Source organism: Scyliorhinus torazame, chromosome 7 (genome assembly GCF_047496885.1).
Source record: "Scyliorhinus torazame isolate Kashiwa2021f chromosome 7, sScyTor2.1, whole genome shotgun sequence".
Lineage (NCBI taxonomy): Eukaryota > Metazoa > Chordata > Chondrichthyes > Carcharhiniformes > Scyliorhinidae > Scyliorhinus > Scyliorhinus torazame.
The window spans coordinates 50,937,063-50,957,490 of NC_092713.1; the positions used below are offsets into that span (position 1 = coordinate 50,937,063).

The 20,428-nt window shown below is 51.0% G+C and overlaps 1 protein-coding gene across 2 annotated transcripts in view; it reads right to left on the reverse strand.

The window, feature by feature from the left end:
- The window catches only part of LOC140426198 (vitamin D3 hydroxylase-associated protein-like), a 185,751-nt gene that overhangs the window by 97,697 nt on the left and 67,626 nt on the right, over nt 1–20,428 (reverse strand). The window lies entirely within an intron of this gene.

Genomic DNA, 20,428 nt, shown 5'->3' on the forward strand with positions numbered 1-20,428 from the left:
AAAATCGAACATTTTAAATCAAACCGCAGTCAGCTCCAGGAGGGCTGATGGGAATTCAAACTTGGCCAACTTTAAAGAGATAATCAGTTCCATTCATGGATCGATTGCTTTGAAAAGACAAGGTTACATACAGACAATGTACCAGGAAATGAACCCTGTGATGTGAAGGGTAGGTGGATTGGCCATGTTAAATTGCCCCTTAATTGGATACTCTAAATTTGTTTAAAAAAAAGAAATGGACCCTGTGTACAGCCTGTTGAGTGGCCATTGGTGACTCCATTGGATGGTGCCGCTCCCACCCTGTGACCTCATCGGCTGTGTGCCAGAGAAGATTCTGGAAAGGCACGGGGAGGGGTAGAAGAATTAAACTCTTGGACCTCCCAGCAACGAAGAATCCACGCAGAGGTAATCTGGACGACTGACCAGAGATGGAAGGAAGCAGCTTCGAGATGCTCCTTTGTGTATGATGTGGAGATGCCGGCGTTGGACTGGGGTGAGCACAGTAAGAAGTCTTACAACAACAGGCTAAAGTCCAACATGTTTGTTTCAAACACTAGCTTTCAGAGCACTGCTCCTTCCTCAGGTGAATGAAGGCGTATGGTCCAGAAACATATATATAGACAAATTCAAAGATGCGAGACAATGCTTAGAATGCGAGCATTAGCAGGTGATTAAATCTTTACAGGTCCAGAGATAGGGGTAACCCCAGGTTAAAGAGGTGTGAATTGGACTTCCGGGTGCGGCAATGACCAGCTAAGTCTTGGACTTTGAAAACAGCGCTGGAGCTGAGAGAGCCGGGACATTGAAAACAGCGCGCGGGAGGTGAGTGAGCCGGGACATTGAAAACAGCGCGGGAGCTGAGTGAGCCGGGACTCTGAAAACAGCGCGAGAGGTGAGTGAGCCGGGACTGTGAAAACAGCGCGGGAGCTGGGTGAGCCGGGACAGTGAAAACAGCGCGGGAGCTGAGGGAGCTGGGACTCTGAAAACAGCGCGGGAGCTGAGTGAGCCGGGACAGTGAAAACAGCGCGAGAGGTGAGTGAGCCGGGACAGTGAAAACAGCGCGAGAGGTGAGTGAGCCGGGACTGTGAAAACAGCGCGAGAGCTGAGTGAGCCGGGACAGTGAAAACAGCGCGAGAGGTGAGTGAGCCGGGATTGTGAAAACAGCGCGAGAGCTGAGTGAGCCGGGACATTGAAAACAGCGTGGGAGGTGAGTGAGCCGGGACTCTGAAAACAGCGCGAGAGCTGAGTGAGCCGGGACATTGAAAACAGCGCGGGGAGCTGAGTGAGCCGGGACTCTGAAAACAGCGCGAGAGGTGAGTGAGCCGGGACTGTGAAAACAGCGCGGGGGCTGAGGGAGCCAGGACTCTGAAAACAGCGCTGGAGCTGAGGGAGCCGGGACTTTGAAAACAGCGCGGGGAGCTGAGTGAGCCGGGACTCTGAAAACAGCGCGAGAGCTGAGTGAGCCGGGACTTTGAAAACAGCGCGGGAGCTGAGGGAGCCGGGACTCTGAAAACAGCGCGAGAGCTGAGTGAGCCGGGACTTTGAAAACAGCGCTGGAGCTGAGAGAGCCGGGACTGTGAAAACAGCGCGAGAGGTGAGTGAGCCGGGACTCTGAAAACAGCGCTGGAGCTGAGAGAGCCGGGACTGTGAAAACAGCGCGAGAGGTGAGTGAGCCGGGACAGTGAAAACAGCGCGGGAGGTGAGTGAGCCGGGACAGTGAAAACAGCGCAGAAGCTGAGTGAGCCGGGACAGTGAAAACAGCGCGGAAGCTGAGTGAGCCGGGACAGTGAAAACAGCGTGGGAGATTTAAAAAGCGCGGGAGCTGCGAGTCGGAGCGGAGATTTTAAATGATCGCGGCCTAGTTTCGGGAGCCGTTCGGAGGAGAGGAGCAGTCTCTGTCAGGGAGAGAACCTGAGAACATCTAAGACACTCAGAGGGTAAGAAGGTAAGGAAGTGATTTTTACTCATTTTTACTTTTATACCTTTTTCAAATTGTGTGTGTCGGGGGGAAACTAAAGTGGCATCACAGAAAAGCTGTGGCCTGAGTGGCTGGTTGGGAATCTACACTAAATTTAAAAAATTAAGCATTGGTAACTAATTAAACATAATTACTTAATTATAATTTAGAGGGAAATCTAAGCCAGAGATCGGAGAGTACTATATTTAGCTTTCGCATTTCTATTAGAAATCTAGTGCTAGGAAACAGATAGTTAACAGTAACTTTGAAATTTTTTTTTTAATATATATATTTTTTTTAATTTAAATTTAAATTTTAATTAATTGACGCAATGTCAGTTAGAGGGGTGCAGTGCTCTAACTGTGAGATGTGGCAGGTCCGGGAGGCTTCCAGCGTCCCGGATGGCTTCGTCTGCAGAAAGTGCACCCAACTGGAGCTCCTCACAGACCACATGGTTCGGTTGGAGCAGCAATTGGATGCACTTAGGAGCATGCAGGTGGCGGAAAGCGTCATAGATCGCAGTTATGTAAATGTGGTCACACCCAAGGTGCAGGCAGAGAAATGGGTGACCACCAGAAAGGGCAGGCAGTCAGTGCAGGAATCCCCTGTGGTTGTCCCCCTCTCGAACAGGTATACCCCTTTGGATACTGTCGGGGGGGGATAGCCTATCAGGGGAAAACAGCAGCAGCCAGAGCAGTGGCACCACGGCTGGCTCTGATGTTCAGAAGGGAGGGTCAAAGCGCAGAAGAGTAATAGTAATAGGGGACTCTATAGTCAGGGGCACAGATAGGCGCTTCTGTGGACGTGAAAGAGACTCCAGGATGGTATGTTGCCTCCCTGGTGCCAGGGTCCAGGATGTCTCCGAACGGGTAGAGGGCATCCTGAAGGGGGAGGGCAAACAGGCAGAGGTCGTTGTACATATTGGTACTAACGACATAGGCAGGAAGTGGCATGAGGTCCTGCAGCAGGAGTTCAGGGAGCTAGGCAGAAAGTTAAAAGACAGGACCTCGAGGGTTGTAATCTCGGGATTACTCCCTGTGCCACGTGCCAGTGAGGCTAGAAATAGGAAGATAGCGCAGCTAAACACGTGGCTAAACAGCTGGTGTAGGAGGGAGGGTTTCCGTTATCTGGACCACTGGGAGCTCTTCCGGGGCAGGTGTGACCTGTATAAGAAGGACGGGTTGCATCTAAACTGGAGAGGCATAAATATCCTGGCCGCGAGGTTTGCTAGTGTCACACGGGAGGGTTTAAACTAGTATGGCAGGGGGGTGGGCATGAGAGCAATAGGTCAGAAGGTAAGAGCATTGAGGGAGAACTAGGGAATAGGGACAGTGTGGCTCTGAGGCAGAGCAGACAGGGAGAAGTTGTTGAACACAGCGGGTCTGGTGGCCTGAAGTGCATATGTTTTATTACGGGTAAGGCAGATGAACTTAGAGCTTGGATTAGTACTTGGAACTATGATGTTGTTGCCATTACAGAGACCTGGTTGAGGGAAGGGCAGGATTGGCAGCTAATCGTTCCAGGATTTAGATGTTTCAGGCGGGATAGAGGGGGATGTAAAAGGGGAGGCGGAGTTGCGCTACTGGTTCGGGAGAATATCACAGCTGTACTGCGGGAGGACACCTCAGAGGGCAGTGAGGCTATATGGGTAGAGATCAGGAATAAGAAGGGTGCAGTCACAATGTTGGGGGTTTACTACAGGCCTCCCAACAGCCAGCGGGAGAAAGAGGAGCAGATAGGTAGACAGATTTTGGAAAAGAGTAAAAACAACAGGGTTGTGGTGATGGGAGATTTCAACTTCCCCAATATTGACTGGGACTCACTTAGTGCCAGGGCCTTAGATGGGGCGGAGTTTGTAAGGAGCATCCAGGAGGGCTTCTTAAAACAATATGTAGACAGTCCAACTAGGGAAGGGGCGGTACTGGACCTGGTATTGGGGAATGAGCCCGGCCAGGTGGTAGATGTTTCAGTAGGGGAGCATTTCGGTAACAGTGACTACAATTCAGTAAGTTTTAAAGTACTGGTGGACAAGGATAAGAGTGGTCCAAGGATGAATGTGCTAAATTGGGGGAAGGCTAATTATAACAATATTAGGCGGGAACTGGAGAACCTAGATTGGGGGAGGATGTTTGAGGGCAAATCAACATCTGACATGTGGGAGGCTTTCAAGTGGCAGTTGAAAGGAATTCAGGACCGGCATGTTCCTGTGAGGAAGAAGGATAAATACGGCAATTTTCGGGAACCTTGGATGACGAGAGATATTGTAGGCCTCGTCAAAAAGAAAAAGGAGGCATTTGTCAGGGCTAAAAGACTGGGAACAGACGAAGCCTGCGTGGAATATAAGGAAAGTAGGAAGGAACTTAAGCAAGGAGTCAGGAGGGCTAGAAGGGGTCACGAAAAGTCATTGGCAAATAGGGTTAAGGAAAATCCCAAGGCTTTTTACACGTACATAAAAAGCAAGAGGGTAGCCAGGAAAAGGGTTGGCCCACTGAAGGATAGGCAAGGGAATCTATGTGTGGAGCCAGAGGAAATGGGCGAGGTACTAAATGAATACTTTGCATCAGTATTCACCAAAGAGAAGAAATTGGTAGATGTTGAGTCTGGAGAAGGGTGTGTAGATAGCCTGGGTCACATTGAGATCCAAAAAGACGAGGTGTTGGGTGTCTTAAAAAATATTAAGGTAGATAAGTCCCCAGGGCCTGATGGGATCTACCCCAGAATACTGAAGGAGGCTGGAGAGGAAATTGCTGAGGCCTTGACAGAAATCTTTGGATCCTCGCTGTCTTCAGGGGATGTCCCGGAGGACTGGAGAATAGCCAATGTTGTTCCTCTGTTTAAGAAGGGTAGCAAGGATAATCCTGGGAACTACAGGCCGGTGAGCCTTACTTCAGTGGTAGGGAAATTACTGGAGAGAATTCTTCGAGACAGGAGCTACTCCCATTTGGAAGCAAATGGACGTATTAGTGAGAGGCAGCATGGTTTTGTGAAGGGAAGGTCGTGTCTCACTAACTTGATAGAGTTTTTCGAGGAGGTCACTAAAATGATTGATGCAGGTAGGGCAGTGGATGTTGTCTACATGGACTTCAGTAAGGCCTTTGACAAGGTCCCTCATGGTAGACTAGTACAAAAGGTGAAGTCACACGGGATCAGGGGTGAGCTGGCAAGGTGGATACAGAACTGGCTAGGCCATAGAAGGCAGAGAGTAGCAATGGAAGGATGCTTTTCTAATTGGAGGGCTGTGACCAGTGGTGTTCCACAGGGATCAGTGCTGGGACCTTTGCTCTTTGTAGAAGATATAAATGATTTGGAGGAAAATGTAACTGGTCTGATTAGTAAGTTTGCAGACGACACAAAGGTTGGTGGAATTGCGGATAGCGATGAGGACTGTCGGAGGATACAGCAGGATTTAGATTGTTTGGAGACTTGGGCGGAGAGATGGCAGATGGAGTTTAATCCGGACAAATGTGAGGTAATGCATTTTGGAAGGTCTAATGCAGGTAGGGAATATACAGTGAATGGTAGAACCCTCAAGAGTATTGAAAGTCAAAGAGATCTAGGAGTACAGGTCCACAGGTCATTGAAAGGGGCAACACAGGTGGAGAAGGTAGTCAAGAAGGCACACGGCGTGCTTGCCTTCATTGGCCGGAGCATTGAGTATAAGAATTGGCAAGTCATGTTGCAGCTGTATAGAACCTTAGTTAGGCCACACTTGGAGTATAGTGTTCAATTCTCGTCGCCACACTACCAGAATGATGTGGAGGCTTTAGAGAGGGTGCAGAAGAGATTTACCAGGATGTTGCCTGGTATGGAGGGCATTAGCTATGAGGAGCGGTTGAATAAACTCAGTTTGTTCTCACTGGAACGAAGGAGGTTGAGGGGAGGCCTGATAGAGGTCTACAAAATTATGAGGGGCATAGACAAAGTGGATAGTCAGAGGCTTTTCCCCAGGGTAGAGGGGTCAATTACTAGGGGGCATAGGTTTAAGGTGAGAGGGGCAAGGTTTAGAGTAGATGTACGAGGCAAGTTTTTTACGCAGAGGGTAGTGGGTGCCTGGAACTCGCTACCGGAGGAGGTGGTGGAAGCAGGGACGATAGTGACATTTAAGGGGCATCTTGACAAATACATGAATAGGATGGGAATAGAGGGATACGGACCCAGGAAGTGTAGAAGATTGTAGTTTAGTCGGGCAGCATGGTCGGCATGGGCTTGGAGGGCCGAAGGGCCTGTTCCTGTGCTGTACATTTCTTTGTTCTTTGTTCTAAGTCGCACGTTTCGGCAGCTCCCGGTGGAACGGACTTTTGGGCTCTTAATAGGAGCCCCATCGGCAATTTTAACGGCAAATAACACTGTGCGGTAATCCAGAAGGGAATCCCCCCTGGACACGGATGGAAAAAAGAGAGGAAAGTAGCCGGATTGCAGTGGATCCTCAAGAGCAGCGGCCAGGAAGGCAGGCACAAAGCAAGATGGCGTCGGAAGGAGGCAGTTTAATATGGGGCCCTGACCAACAAGAGTTCCTGCGGCGTTGCGTAGATGAACTCAAAAAGGAGATGAAGAAGGAGCTGTTAGCCCCGATATTACAAGCGATTGAGGGGCTAAAGGAGGAGCAAAAGACCCAGGAACAGGAGCTTCGGGTCGTGAAGGCAAAGGTTGCTGAGAATGAGGACGACATACAGGGCCTGGTGGTGAAAACGGAGATCCACGAGGCACAACACAAAAGATGTGTGGAAAGGCTGGAGGTGCTGGAGAACAATGCGAGGAGGAAGAACTTAAGGATTCTTGGTCTTCCCGAAGGTGCAGAAGGGGCAGACGTCGGGGCATATGTGAGCACGATGCTGCATTCGTTAATGGGATCGGAGGCCCCAACGGGTCCGCTGGAGGTGGAGGGAGCCTATCGGGTTATGGCGCGAAGACCGAGGGCTGGAGAAATTTCTCGAGCAATAGTTGTGAGATTTCTCCGATACAAGGACAGAGAGATGGTCCTCAGATGGGCCAAGAAAACTCGGAACAGTAGGTGGGAGAATGCGGTGATCCGCGTGTATCAAGATTGGAGTACGGAGGTGGCGAGAAGGAGGGCGAGTTTTAATCGGGCCAAGGCGGTGTTGCATAAAAGGAAGGTCAAATTCGGAATGTTGCAACCGGCAAGACTGTGGGTCACACATCTAGGGAAACACCACTATTTCGAAACGGCAGACGAGGCGTGGACATTTATTGTCGAGGAGAAGCTGGAGTGAGCGGGCCAGAAAAAGAACGTTTGGGACAAAAGTGGGGGGGTGAATTTGTGGGATGAAGGGGGAAATGGGGGAAGAGAGGACTTCCCAGATTGTTAAACCTGCGACCCTGTAACTTCTCTCTCTTCCCCATGTCGTGGGGGAGGGGGTGAGGGAGGATGAGGAGCTGTGGGCGCCGGCCATTGGGGGCTGGGCCAAAAGGGGAAGCGCGGGCTTTGTTCCCGCGCTACGGTAATCATGGCGGGAACAGGGAAGCAGGAAGGAGGGGGCCTCGCACAGTGTGAGCCGAGGTCACGGGGGGAAGCCGAGGTCGGCCAGAGTTTGCTGACTTCTGGGAGCAACATGGGGGGTGCAATTACGCTAGCTTGGGATCTAGCGGGGGGGGGGGGGGGGGGGGGGTTAACTGGGTTGCTGCTGCTGGGGAGAAGGGAGAGCTGGTATGGGAGGGGGGGGTCGGGGCGGGGGGGCGCCGCCTTGGGGGGATACAGCTACGTGGGAACCGGGTGAGGAGCTGGATTGAAAAAGGAAATGGCTAGTCGTCAAGGGGTGGGGGGGTAAAGAGCCCCCCAACACGGTTGATCACGTGGAATGTGAGTGGGCTGAACGGGCCGATTAAGAGGGCACGGGTACTCGCACACCTAAAGAAACTTAAGGCAGATGTGGTTATGCTTCAGGAGACGCATCTGAAGCTGACAGACCAGGTTAGACTTCGCAAAGGATGGGTGGGGCAGGTGTTTCATTCGGGGCTAGATGCAAAAAACAGGGGGGTGGCCATACTAGTGGGGAAGCGGGTAATGTTTGAGGCAAAGACTATAGTGGCGGATAGTGGGGGCAGATACGTGATGGTGAGTGGCAAACTGCAAGAGGAGGCGGTGGTATTAGTGAACGTGTCTACCCCGAACTGGGATGATGCCAATTTTATGAGGCGTATGTTAGGACGAATCCCGGACCTAGAAGTGGGGAAGTTGGTAATGGGTGGAGACTTTAATACGGTGCTGGACCCAGGGCTGGACAGATCGAGGTCCAGGACCGGAAGGAGGCTGGCTGCAGCTAGGGTGCATAAGGATTTTATGGTGCAGATGGGAGGAGTAGATCCCTGGAGATTTAGTAGACCTAGGAGTAAGGAGTTTTCGTTTTTCTCCTATGTACATAAAGTATTTTCACGAATAGATTTTTTTGTTTTGGGAAGGGCACTGATCCCAAAGGTGACGGGGACGGAGTACACGGCTATAGCCATCTCGGATCATGCTCCACACTGGGTGGACCTGGAGATAGGGGAAGAAAAACAACAGCTTCCACCCTGGAGAATGGACATGGGATTATTGGCAGATGAGGGGGTGTGTTTAAGGGTGAGGGGGTGTATTGAAAGGTACTTGGAAATTAATGATAATGGGGAGGTACAGGTGGGAGTGATCTGGGAGGCACTGAAGGCAGTGGTTAGAGGGGAGCTGATATCTATTAGGGCACATAAAGAAAGCAGGAGGGTAGGGAAAGGGAGCGGTTGTTGAAAGAACTGCTGAGGGTGGACAGACAATACGCGGAGGCACCGGAGGAGGGACTATACAGGGAAAGGCAAAGGCTACATGTAGAATTTGACTTGTTGACTACGGGTAAGGCAGAGGCACAATGGAGGAAGGCACAGGGTGTACAGTACGAATATGGGGAGAAGGCGAGTAGGTTGTTGGCCCACCAACTGAGGAAAAAGGGAGCAGCGAGGGAGTTAGGGGGGGTGAGAGATGAGGAGGGAGAGATGGAGCGGGGAGCGGAGAGAGTGAATGGAGTGTTCAAGGCATTTTATGAAAGATTATATGAAGCGCAGCCTCCGGACGGGAAGGAGAGAATGATGTGCTTTCTGGATCAGCTGGAATTTCCTAAGGTGGCGGAACAGGAGAGAGTGGGGCTGGGAGCACAGATTGAGACGGAGGAAGTAGTGAAAGGGATTGGAAGCATGCAGGCGGGGAAGGCCCCGGGACCAGACGGATTCCCAGTTGAATTCTATAAGAAATATTTGGACTTGCTGGCCCCGCTACTGATGAGAACCTTTAATGAGGCGAGGGAAAGGGGACAGCTGCCCCCGACTATGTCAGAGGCAACGATATCGCTCCTCCTAAAGAAGGAAAAAGACCCGCTGCAATGCGGGTCATACAGGCCCATTTCCCTCCTGAATGTGGATGCTAAGATTCTGGCCAAGGTAATGGCAATGAGGATAGAGGATTGTGTCCCGGGGGTGGTCCATGAGGACCAAACTGGGTTTGTGAAGGGGAGACAGCTAAATACAAATATACGGAGGCTGCTAGGGGTAATGATGATGCCCCCACCAGAGGGGGAAGCGGAGATAGTGGTGGCGATGGATGCCGAGAAAGCATTTGATAGAGTGGAGTGGGATTATTTGTGGGAGGTGTTGAGGAGATTTGGCTTTGGGGACGGGTATATCAGGTGGGTACAGTTGCAGTATAGGGCCCCGATAGCGAGCGTGGTCACGAATGGACGGGGGTCTGACTATTTTCGGCTCCATAGAGGGACGAGGCAGGGATGTCCTCTGTCCCCGTTATTGTTTGCATTGGCGATTGAACCCCTGGCCATGGCACTGAGGGGTTCCAGGAAGTGGAGGGGAGTACTTAGGGGGGGAGAAGAACACCGGGTATCTCTGTATGCGGATGATTTGTTGCTATATGTGGCGGACCCGGCGGAGGGGATGCCAGAGATAATGCGGATACTTGGGGAGTTTGGGGATTTTTCAGGGTATAAACTGAACATGGGGAAAAGTGAGCTATTTGTGGTGCATCCGGGGGAGCAGAGCAGAGAGATAGAGGATTTACCGTTGAGGAAGGTAACAAGGGACTTCCGGTACCTGGGGATCCAGATAGCCAAGAATTGGGGTACATTACATAGGCTTAATTTAACACGGTTGGTGGAACAGATGGAGGAGGATTTCAAGAGATGGGACATGGTATCCCTGTCATTGGCAGGTAGGGTGCAGGCGGTTAAAATGGTGGTCCTCCCGAGATTTCTTTTTGTGTTCCAGTGCCTCCCGGTGGTGATCACGAAGGCTTTTTTCAAAAGAATTGAGAAGAGCATTATGAGTTTTGTGTGGGCTGGGAAGACCCCGAGAGTGAGGCGGGGATTCTTGCAGCATAGTAGGGACAGGGGGGGCTGGCACTACCGAGTCTACCACTAAGTGAGTACTACTGGGCCGCCAATGTTTCAATGGTGTGTAAGTGGATGGGAGAAGGGGAGGGAGCGGCGTGGAAGAGATTGGAGAGGGCGTCCTGCAGGGGGACTAGCCTGCAAGCAATGGTGACGGCGCCGTTGCCGTTCTCACCAAAGAAATACTCCACAAGCCCGGTGGTGGTGGCTACATTGAAAATTTGGGGGCAGTGGAGATGGCATAGGGGAGGGACGGGAGCTCCGGTGCGGTCCCCGATAAGAAACAATCATAGGTTCGTTCCGGGGAGAATGGATGGGGGATTTGGAGCATGGCAAAGAGCTGGTGTAGTACAATTAAGAGATCTATTTGTAGATGGGACGTTTGCTAGTCTGGGAGCGCTGACGGAGAAATATGGGTTGCCCCAAGGGAATGCATTTTGGTATATGCAATTGAGGGCTTTTGTGAGGCAACAGGTGAGGGAATTCCCGCAGCTCCCGACGCAGGAAGTGCAGGATAGGGTGATCTCAGAGACATGGGTGGGGGACGGTAAGGTGGCGGACATATACAGGGAGATGAGGGGTGAGGGGGAGATCATGGTAAATGAGCTGAAAGGGAAATGGGAAGAAGAACTGGGGGAGGAGATTGAGGAGGGGCTGTGGGCTGATGCCCTACGTAGGGTAAACTCATCGTCCTCGTGTGCCAGGCTAAGCCTGATACAATTTAAGGTGCTACACAGGGCGCATATGACTGGAGCACGGCTTAGTAAATTGTTTTGGGTAGAGGATAGGTGTGCGAGATGCTCGAGAGGCCCAGCGAATCACACCCACATGTTCTGGTCATGCCCGGCACTACAGGGGTGGGTGGCAAAGGTGCTTTCGAAGGTGGTGGGGGTCCGGGTCGAACCAAGCTGGGGGTTGGCTATATTTGGGGTTGCAGAAGAGCCGGGAGTGCAGGAGGCGAGAGAGGCTGACGTGTTGGCCTTTGCGTCCCTTGTAGCCCGGCGCAGGATATTGTTAATGTGGAAGGAAGCCAAACCCCCGGGGGTGGATACCTGGATAAACGATATGGCAGGGTTCATAAAGTTAGAACGGATTAAGTTTGTGTTAAGGGGTTCGGCTCAGGGGTTCACCAGGCGATGGCAACCGTTCGTCGACTACCTCACAGAAAGATAGAGGGAATGGAAAAGAAGTAGATAACAGCAGCAACCCAGGGGGGAGGGGGGGGGGAGGAATCGGACGGACTCTCAGGGATGTTATTGTATATGTATAGGTATTTGGTATATGTAATTGTATATTGGATTGTTGGATTGTATTTTTGGAGAGTATTTATTTTGGACAAGGCAGTTGCCATTTAGTTTTGTTTTATTTTGTAGTTTTGTTTTTTGTTTTTGTTTATATATTACTTATTTATCTGTTTAAAACTGGCCACGGCTATTTATATTGCTTTATTGTTGTGTAAAAGAAACACTACGTATTGTTATGTTTGGCCAAAAAACTTGAATAAAATATATATTTTTTTAAAAAGAGGTGTGAATTGTTTCAAGCCAGGATAGTTGGTAGGATTTCGCAAGCCCAGGCCAGATGGTGGGGGATGAATGTAATGCGACATGAATCCCAGGTCCCGATTGAGGCCGCACGCATGTGTGCGGAACTTGGCTATAAGTTTCTGCTTGGCGATTCTGCGTTGTCGCGCGTCCTGAAGGCCGCCTTGGAGAATGCATACCCGGATTTCAGAGGCTGAATGCCCTTGACTGCTGAAGTGTTCCCCGACTGGAAGGGAACATTCCTGCCTGGTGATTGTTGATTGCATGGTCTCGCCAATGTACCACGCTTCGGGACATCCTTTCCTGCAGCGTATGAGGTAGACAACGTTGGCCGAGTCGCACGAGTATGTACCGTGTACCTGGTGGGTGGTGTTCTCACGTGTAATGGTGGTACCCATGTCGATGATCTGGCACGTCTTGCAGATTGCCATGACAGGGTTGTATGGTGTCGTGGTCGCTGTTCTGAAGGCTAGGTAATTTGCTGCAAACAATGGTTTGTTTGAGGTTGCGCGGTTGTTTGAAGGCAAGTAGTGGGAGTGTGGGGTTGACCTTGCCAAGATGTTCATCTTCATCGATGACATGTTGAAGGCTGCAAAGAAGATGTCGTAGTTTCTCCGCTCCGGGGAACTACTGGACGATGAAGGGTACTCTGTCGGTTGTGTCTCATGTGTGTCCACTGAGGAGGTCGGTGCGGTTATTTGCTGTGACACGTTGGAACTGTCGATCGATGAGTCGAGCGCCATATCCCGTTCGTACGAGGGCATCTTTCAGCGTCTGTAGATGTCTGTTACGCTCCTCCTCGTCTGAGCAGATCCTGTGTATACGGAGGGCTTGTCATAGGGGGTGGCTTCTTTAATGTGTTCAGAGTGGAGGTGGAGAAGTGGAGCATTGTGAGGTTATCCGTGGGCTTGCGGTAAAGCGAAGTGCTGAGGTGACCGTCCTTGATGGAGACGAGTGTGTCCAAGAATGCAACTGATTTTGGAGAGTAGTCCATGGTGCGTCTGATGGTGGTATGGAACTTATTGATGTCATTGTGTAGTCGTTTCAGTGATTCTTCGCCGGGGGTCCAAAGGAAAAAAATGTCATCGATGTATCTGGTGTATAACGGACGGTTGAAGGTCCTGGGGGGTGAGGAGGTTTTGTTTAAACTTGTGCATGAAGATGTTGGCATATTCAGGTGCGAATGTGGTCCCCATGGCTGTTCCGTGCGTCTGGATGAAGAACTTGTTGTCGAAGGTGAAGACGTTGTGATCCAGAATGAAGCGGATGAGTTGCAGAATTGCGTCTGGAGATTGGCAGTTGTCGGTGTTGAGTACTGAGGCTGTTGCAGCAATGCTGTCGCCATGGGGGATGCTGGTGTAGAGTGCCGAGACATCCATTGTGACGAGGAATGTTCCTGGTTCAACTGGTCCATGGGTGCTGAGTTTCTGTAGGAAGTCCGTTATGTCGCGACAGAAGCTGGGTGTACCTTGTACGATGGGTTTCAAGATGACCCTGATGTAGCCAGAGAGGTTCTCACACATGCTTCCATTGCCTGAAATGATAGGACGGCCTGGTGTGATGGCCTTGTGTATTTTCGGAAGGCAGTAGAGATCTCCAATGCGGGGAGTACATGGAATGAGAGCACGTAGGGTGCTCTGAAGGTCTGGATCCACGGTCTTGATCAGTCTGTTGAGTTTGCGGATGTGTTCCTTGGTTGGATCTGCAGGTAACTGTCTGTAGTGTTCCTGGTTGTTGACTTGTCGGTATACCTCTTTGTAGTAGTCCGTTCTGTTCAGTATGACGGTGGCCCCTCCTTTGTCTGCTGGTTTGATGACGATATTGCGGTTGGTCTTGAGAGCGCGGATGGCGTTGCGTTGTGCTTGGGTGACGTTCGGGGCTGTCTTGTGAATGCGACTGATGAATCTGGCATTGACGCGACTCCTGACGGCTTGAACATACATGTCGAGTCTAGGGCAGCGGCCTTCCGGAGGGGTCCAATTCGATTCTTTCCCCTTCGGTTGCCACACCTCAGACCTCTCGGTCTGCTGTTCCGGTTCATTGGTAGTCTCCTTGGGTTCGCTGTTTGCCTCTTGGGGTCTGTGGAAGAATTCCTGAAGCCTCATTCGCCTGATGAATTCCTCCGTGTCTGCCGCGAGACTGATGGGGTCCATTTTGGTGGTGGTACAGCGATTGAGCCCTCTGCTAAGGACTTCGATTTCGTCTGGTAGAAGGGTGTAATCCGACAAGTTGACAATAGATTTCCCTGTATTGTTTTCTACTGTGGTACCGGGGGTGGCTTGGTTGCTGCTGGTGGTGATGCCGAGTTTCTCAAGCATCCTGTTCTTGGTGTGCATATAGGTGGCGTAATATCGTTGTCTCATCTGTTTGATGGTGTTCCACAGCTGGTCTGCTGTGTCCTGAGCGCAAGTTGAGAATATGGTCTCTATCTTGGTTTCCAGGTTGCGTCGTCTGCTGTATAGCTGGAGTACGAGGTGGTTGAGGAGTGTGAGAGAGGTGCGACGGCAGAGTATCTCAGCGTAGTCTGTGTTGTAGGTCGACTTGAGTGGGTTTGTGATCTGTAGCCCTTTCGGGATCTTGTCTGCTTTCTTGCATCTTTGTAGAAACTTAATGTCAGTGTCTATACACGCGATCTTCCTGGAGATCCTCTCCACTTTGAGCCGACAGTTTGCGGTGTCGATGGTAGCCATGATGTGGAGATACTGGCGTTGGACTGGGGTGAGCACAGTAAGAAGTCTTATAACACCAGGTTAAAGTCCAACATGTTTGTTTCAAACACTAGCTTTCGGAGCACTGCTCTTTCCTCAGGTGAATGAAGAGGTATGTTCCAGAAACATATATATAGACAAATTCAAAGATGCCAGACAATGCTTAGAATGCGAGCATTAGCAGGTGATTAAATCTTTACAGATCCAGAGATAGGGGTAACCCCAGGTTAAAGAGGTGTGAATTGTCTCAAGCCAGGACAGTTGGTAGGATTTCGCAAGCCCAGGCCAGATGGTGGAGGATGAATGTAATGCGATATGAATTCCAGGTCCCGGTTGAGGCCGCACTCATGTGTGCGGAACTTGGCTATAAGTTTCTGCTCGGCGATCCTGCATTGTCGCGTGTCCTGAAGGCCGCCATGGAGAACGCTTACCCGGAGATCAGAGGCTGAATGCCCTTGACTGCCGAAGTGTTCCCCGACTGGAAGGGAACATTCCTGCCTGGTGATTGTCGCGCGATGTCCGTTCATTCGTTGTCGCAGCGTCTGCATGGTCTCGCCAATGTACCTCACTTCGGGACATCCTTTCCTGCAGCGTATGAGGTAGACAACGTTGGCCGAGTCGCACATGTATGTACCGCGTACCTGGTGGGTGGTGTTCTCACGTGTAATGGTGGTATCCATGTCGATGATCTGGCATATCTTGCAGAGATTGCCATGGCAGGGTTGTGTGGTGTCGTGGTCGCTGTTCTGAAGGCTGGGTAGTTTGCTACAAACAATGGTTTGTTTGAGATTGTGCGGATGTTTGAAGGCAAGTAGTGGGCGTGTGGGGATAACCTTGGCAAGATGTTCATCTTCATCGATGACGTGTTGAAGGCTGCGAAGACGATGTCGTAGTTTCTCCGCTCTGGGAAAATACTGGACGACGAAGGGTACTCTGACGGTTGTGTCCCGCGTGTGTCCACTGAGGAGGTTGGTGCGGTTCTTTGCTGTGGCGCGTTGGAACTGTCGATCGATGAGTCGAGCGCCATATCCCGTTCGTACAAGGGCATCTTTCAGCCTCTGTAGATGTCTGATACGCTCCTCCTCGTCTGAGCAGATCCTGTGTATACGGAGGGCTTGTCCATAGGGGATGGCTTCTTTAATGTGTTCAGGGAGCATTGTGAGGTTATCCGTGGGCTTGTGGTAAAGCGAAGTGTTGAGGTGACCGTCCTTGATGGAGACGAGTGTGTCCAAGAATGCAACTGATTTTGGAGAGTAGTCCATGGTGAGTCTGATGGTGGGATGGAACTTATTGATGTCATTGTGTAGTCGTTTCAGTGATTCTTCGCCGTGGGTCCAAAGGAAAATATGTCATCGATGTATCTGGTCTATAACGGTCGGTTGAAGGTCCTGTGCAGTGAGGAGGTCTTGTTTAAACTTGTACATGAAGATGTTGGCGTATTGAGGTGTGAATTTTGTCCCCATGGCTGTTCCGTGCATCTGGATGAAGACCTTGTTGTCGAAGGTGAAGACGTTGTGATCCAGAATGAAGCGGATGAGTTGCAGAATTGCGTCTGGAGATTGGCAGTTGTCGGTGTTGAGTACTGAGGCTGTTGCAGCAATGTCATCGTCATGGGGAATGCTGGTGTAGAGTGCCGAGACGTACATTGTGACGAGGAATGTTCCTCGTTCAACTGGTCCATGGGTGCTGAGTTTCTGTAGGAAGTCCGTTGTGTCGCGACAGAAGCTGGGCGTACCTTGTATGATGGGTTTCAAGATGACCCTTTGATGTAGCCAGAGAGGTTCTATTACCTGAAACGTTAGGACGGCCTGGTGTGTTGGCCTTGTGTATTTTTAGGAGGCAGTAGAGATCTCCAATGCGGGGAGTACGTGGGATGAGAGTTCGGGAGGCAGTCGAGATCTCCATGTGGGGAGTACATGAGATGAGAGTTGTGTCTGATGTTCGACGTAAGAAAGCCGACATAGTCTTCCTCCAAGAGACACATCTGAGGGAGAAGGACCGAATGTGGGTAATAAAGGGCTGGGATGGGACAGTCCTACCATTCCTGCTATGTGACGAGGGCCAGAGAGGTAGCCATACTGATAAGTGAAATGAAATGAAATGAAAATCACTTATTGTCACAAGTAGGCTTCAAATAAAGTTACTGTGAAAAGCCCCTAATTGCCACATTCCGGTGCCTGTTCGGGGAGGCAAGTACGGGAATTGAACCCGCACTGCTGGCTTTGGTTTGCTTTACAGGCCAGCTATTTAGCCCACTGTGCTAAACCAGCCCCTAAAGTAAAGTGTTCACAGCAACAAAGATGGTCACAGACCAAGGGGGACGGTACGCCATGGTCAGCGGTGTCCTGGGCGGGGCATCGGTAGATCTGGTAAACGTGTATGCCAAGACTGGGATGACACGGAATTTATAAAGAAGACCATGGCGGAAGTCCCCAACATAGATATGCAACGTCTGATCATGAGGGGGACATTAACTTTGTACAGGACCCATTACGGACAGGTCAAACCCCAGAACGGAGAAAGCGACAGGCATGGCTAGGGAACTGGAACGTTCATGGAGCAGATGGGGGCAGTGGACCATGGCAGTTCCTGCACCCAGGTGAGAAGAAATTTTCATTCTTCTCACCAGCACATAAGTTCTACACCCGCATCAACTTCTTTGTAGTGGAGAAATAGGTGCTTCTAGAAATAGTCAGGGCGGAATACTCCAAGATTGTAATCTCCGACCATGTTCCACATTACGTGGATGTAAGGTTGGAGACGGGCTGTGCCCAATGCTGCCCATGGAGGGTGGACAAGCCGACAAGGTCTTCTGCCAGAAAACATTACAGGCCATAGGCGAGTACGTAACTAACAACCAGAGTGGGGAAGTCTCATTCATCTTCCACATTCTGAGAGGCACTGAAGACTGTGATTAGGGCAGGAATTATCACCTACATGACTTGTAGAGTTAGGAAAGAGCGGGCGGCTAGGCAGCAACTGATCAATTCCATCCTGAAGGCCTCGACCGTAGAGCTTCTGGTGGAGTGGAAAAAGCTACAGGTGGACTTTAACCTGCTATTCATCAGGATAGCAGTGCACCAACTCCACCAGACACGGGGGACCTTCTCTGAACATCAGCTGAGAAAGCAGCAGCCACGAGGGAGATAGCGCAGGTAAAGGACAGCAGAGACAGACTGGTAGCCAAACCAAAAAAGGTAAACAAAGCATTTGATACCTTCTACCGGAACTGTACAGTAGAAGCCCCCCATCGGGCACTCGTGGATGAAATGGTTCCTCATGAACTGGACATGCTAGTAGTGGGAGGTGACAGACGGGGGGAAAACTGGAAGCACCAATAGAGCTGGGAGAGGTCATGGAGAGCATCAGCTCCATGCAGGCGGGGAAGGCGCCGGAACCCGACGGATTCCCAGCAGACGTCTACAAAAATATTTGCTCCATCTCTTGCCCCGCACCTGAAGATGTTCGCATGCTCACTAGCAAGGGGCACCCTGCCTCCAACACTAACACAGGCCACCATATCATTGATATCCAAAAAAGACAAAGACCCAACAGAATGTGGATCATACAGGTGCATTTCGCTGCTCAATGTGAATGTGAAATTACTCGCAAAGGTCCTGGCCAACAGGCTGGAGAACTGCGTACCAGAGGTGGTCGCAGTGGACCAGACAGGCTTTGTCAAGTGTAGACAGCTAACTGCGAATATCAGACAGCTGCTGAATGTGATGATAACCCCATCCGGGGAGAGAACACCAGAGGTGATCGTCTCCCTGGACACGGAAAAGGTCTTCGACAGAGTCGAGCGGAGGTTCCTCATACAGGTACTGGAGCGGTTTGGGCTAGGGACAGGGTTCACCTCGTGGGTGAAACTTCTGTACAACGCCCCCAAGGCGAACGTTCGGATCAACACCACCAGCTCTGAATACTTCCAGCTGCACAGAAGCACCAGGCAGGGATGCTACTGTCCCCACTCCTGTTCGCCCTGGCAATTGAACCCATGGCGCTCACCCTGTGAGACACAAGAGGTTGGAAGGATATCCGAAGAGGAGGCAGTGAGCACCGAGGCTCACTCTATGCAGATGATCTGCTCCTCTAAATCTCGGATCTGCAAAACAGCATGAACAAAATCATGAAATTTCTGGCAGAATCTGGGGCCTTCTCGGGCCACAAACTCAGCCTGGGCAAAAGTGAGGTTTTCCCGGTGAGCCCGAGCAGGGGAGGGGCAGAGCTTGAAGGTCTCCCATTTAAAATAGCCCGAAACAAGTTCCGCTACCTGGGGATCGATATAGCCCACGATTGGACACGGATCTACAAGTGGAATCTGACCAGTCTGGCAGAGGACGTTAAAAAGGAGCTGCAGAGATGGGACATACTTGCGCTCTCCCTGGCGGGAAGGGTGCAGACGATCAAAATGAACATACTGCCCAAGTTCCTCTTCCTGTTTAGATCCACACCGATCTTCAACCCCCAAGGCCTTTTACTAAAAAACAGACAACATGATTGTGGAATTTGTGTGTGGGGGGAAGAATCCAAGAATCCCTAAGAGAACACTGAAAAGAAGAGGAAGCATGAGAGGCTCGACCAAACTTACCAAACTACCACCGAGCAGCTATGGCTGAAAGAGTGAGGGGATGGGTAAAGGAACCATACATGGAATGGGTGAGGATGGAGGAGTCCTCCTGCATGGGAATGACCCTCCGAGCCCTTGCCATGACAGTGCTCCCATTCCGGCTGACAAAACACTCAACCAGTCCAGTGGTAGTTGCAACACTAAGAACCTGGAACCAGATAACACAGCACTTCGGTTTAACCTATGTGTCCAATATGCACCCCCCCCCCCCCCAATCTAAGGGAACCACATTTACAAATCAAAAACTTTCTCCGTAAGGAGGTGGCGAGATACCCTCGGGCCCCGAGAGCCACAATGTTGGAGAAGCTACTGAACGAGGGCAGTCTGGAAAAAGGGAACTGCAGGGACATATACGGATGACTTTTAGAAAGGACATGCTCCCCACTGGATGGAACAAGGGAGAACTGGAAGGAAGATATAGGGATTAGAGTAGGGTGGGGACTCTGGAGCGAAATACTGAGCAGGGCCAACTCCACCTCCTCCTGCGCAAGACTAAGCCTCATGTAGTTTAAAGTGGTGCACAGAGTGCACCTGACCAGAACCTGAATGAGCAGGTTCTTTCCAGAGGTGAAGGATAAATGTGAATGGTGCCAAGGAGGGCTGGCCAACCACACCCACATGTTCTGCACATGCCCCAGACTTGTCAGGTTTTCGACAGCCTTCTTCGAGGCAATGTGGGAGTGTGGGTAGAGCCGTGCCCGAAAGTGGCAGTCTTCGGGGTATCGGACCAGCCAGAACTTCATATGGGGAAGAGGGCCGACACCCTTGCATTTGCTTCCCTAATCGCCTGCCAGAGAATCCTGCTCAGTTGGCGATCAGCAGCACCACCCACAACTGAAGATTGGCTGGCAGACCTATCAGAATTTCTCCACCTGGAGAAGATCAATTAGACCATCCGAGGGTCAGATGAGGGCTTCCACAAAATGTGGGGGCCGTTCATCAGGCTGTTCCATGACCTGTTCGAAGCTAACAACGGATAGAATGGCGGGGGGTGGGGGGGGGGGATGCACAGGACCACGAGGGCCACAGAAAGCAGACAGGAGAGGGGGGCGGGGGGAGTAGTGGGGAGATACCCAAGGAAATGCCAAAGGGGAACCTAGGGAGAGACCAACACAGGGACCAGAGGGCTCCTCACCAAGCCATAAAAGTAAAACAAATGCCAGAACAACCCATCTACAGTGAAGGGAAGGGCCTAGGAAAGGACCAGAAGACAG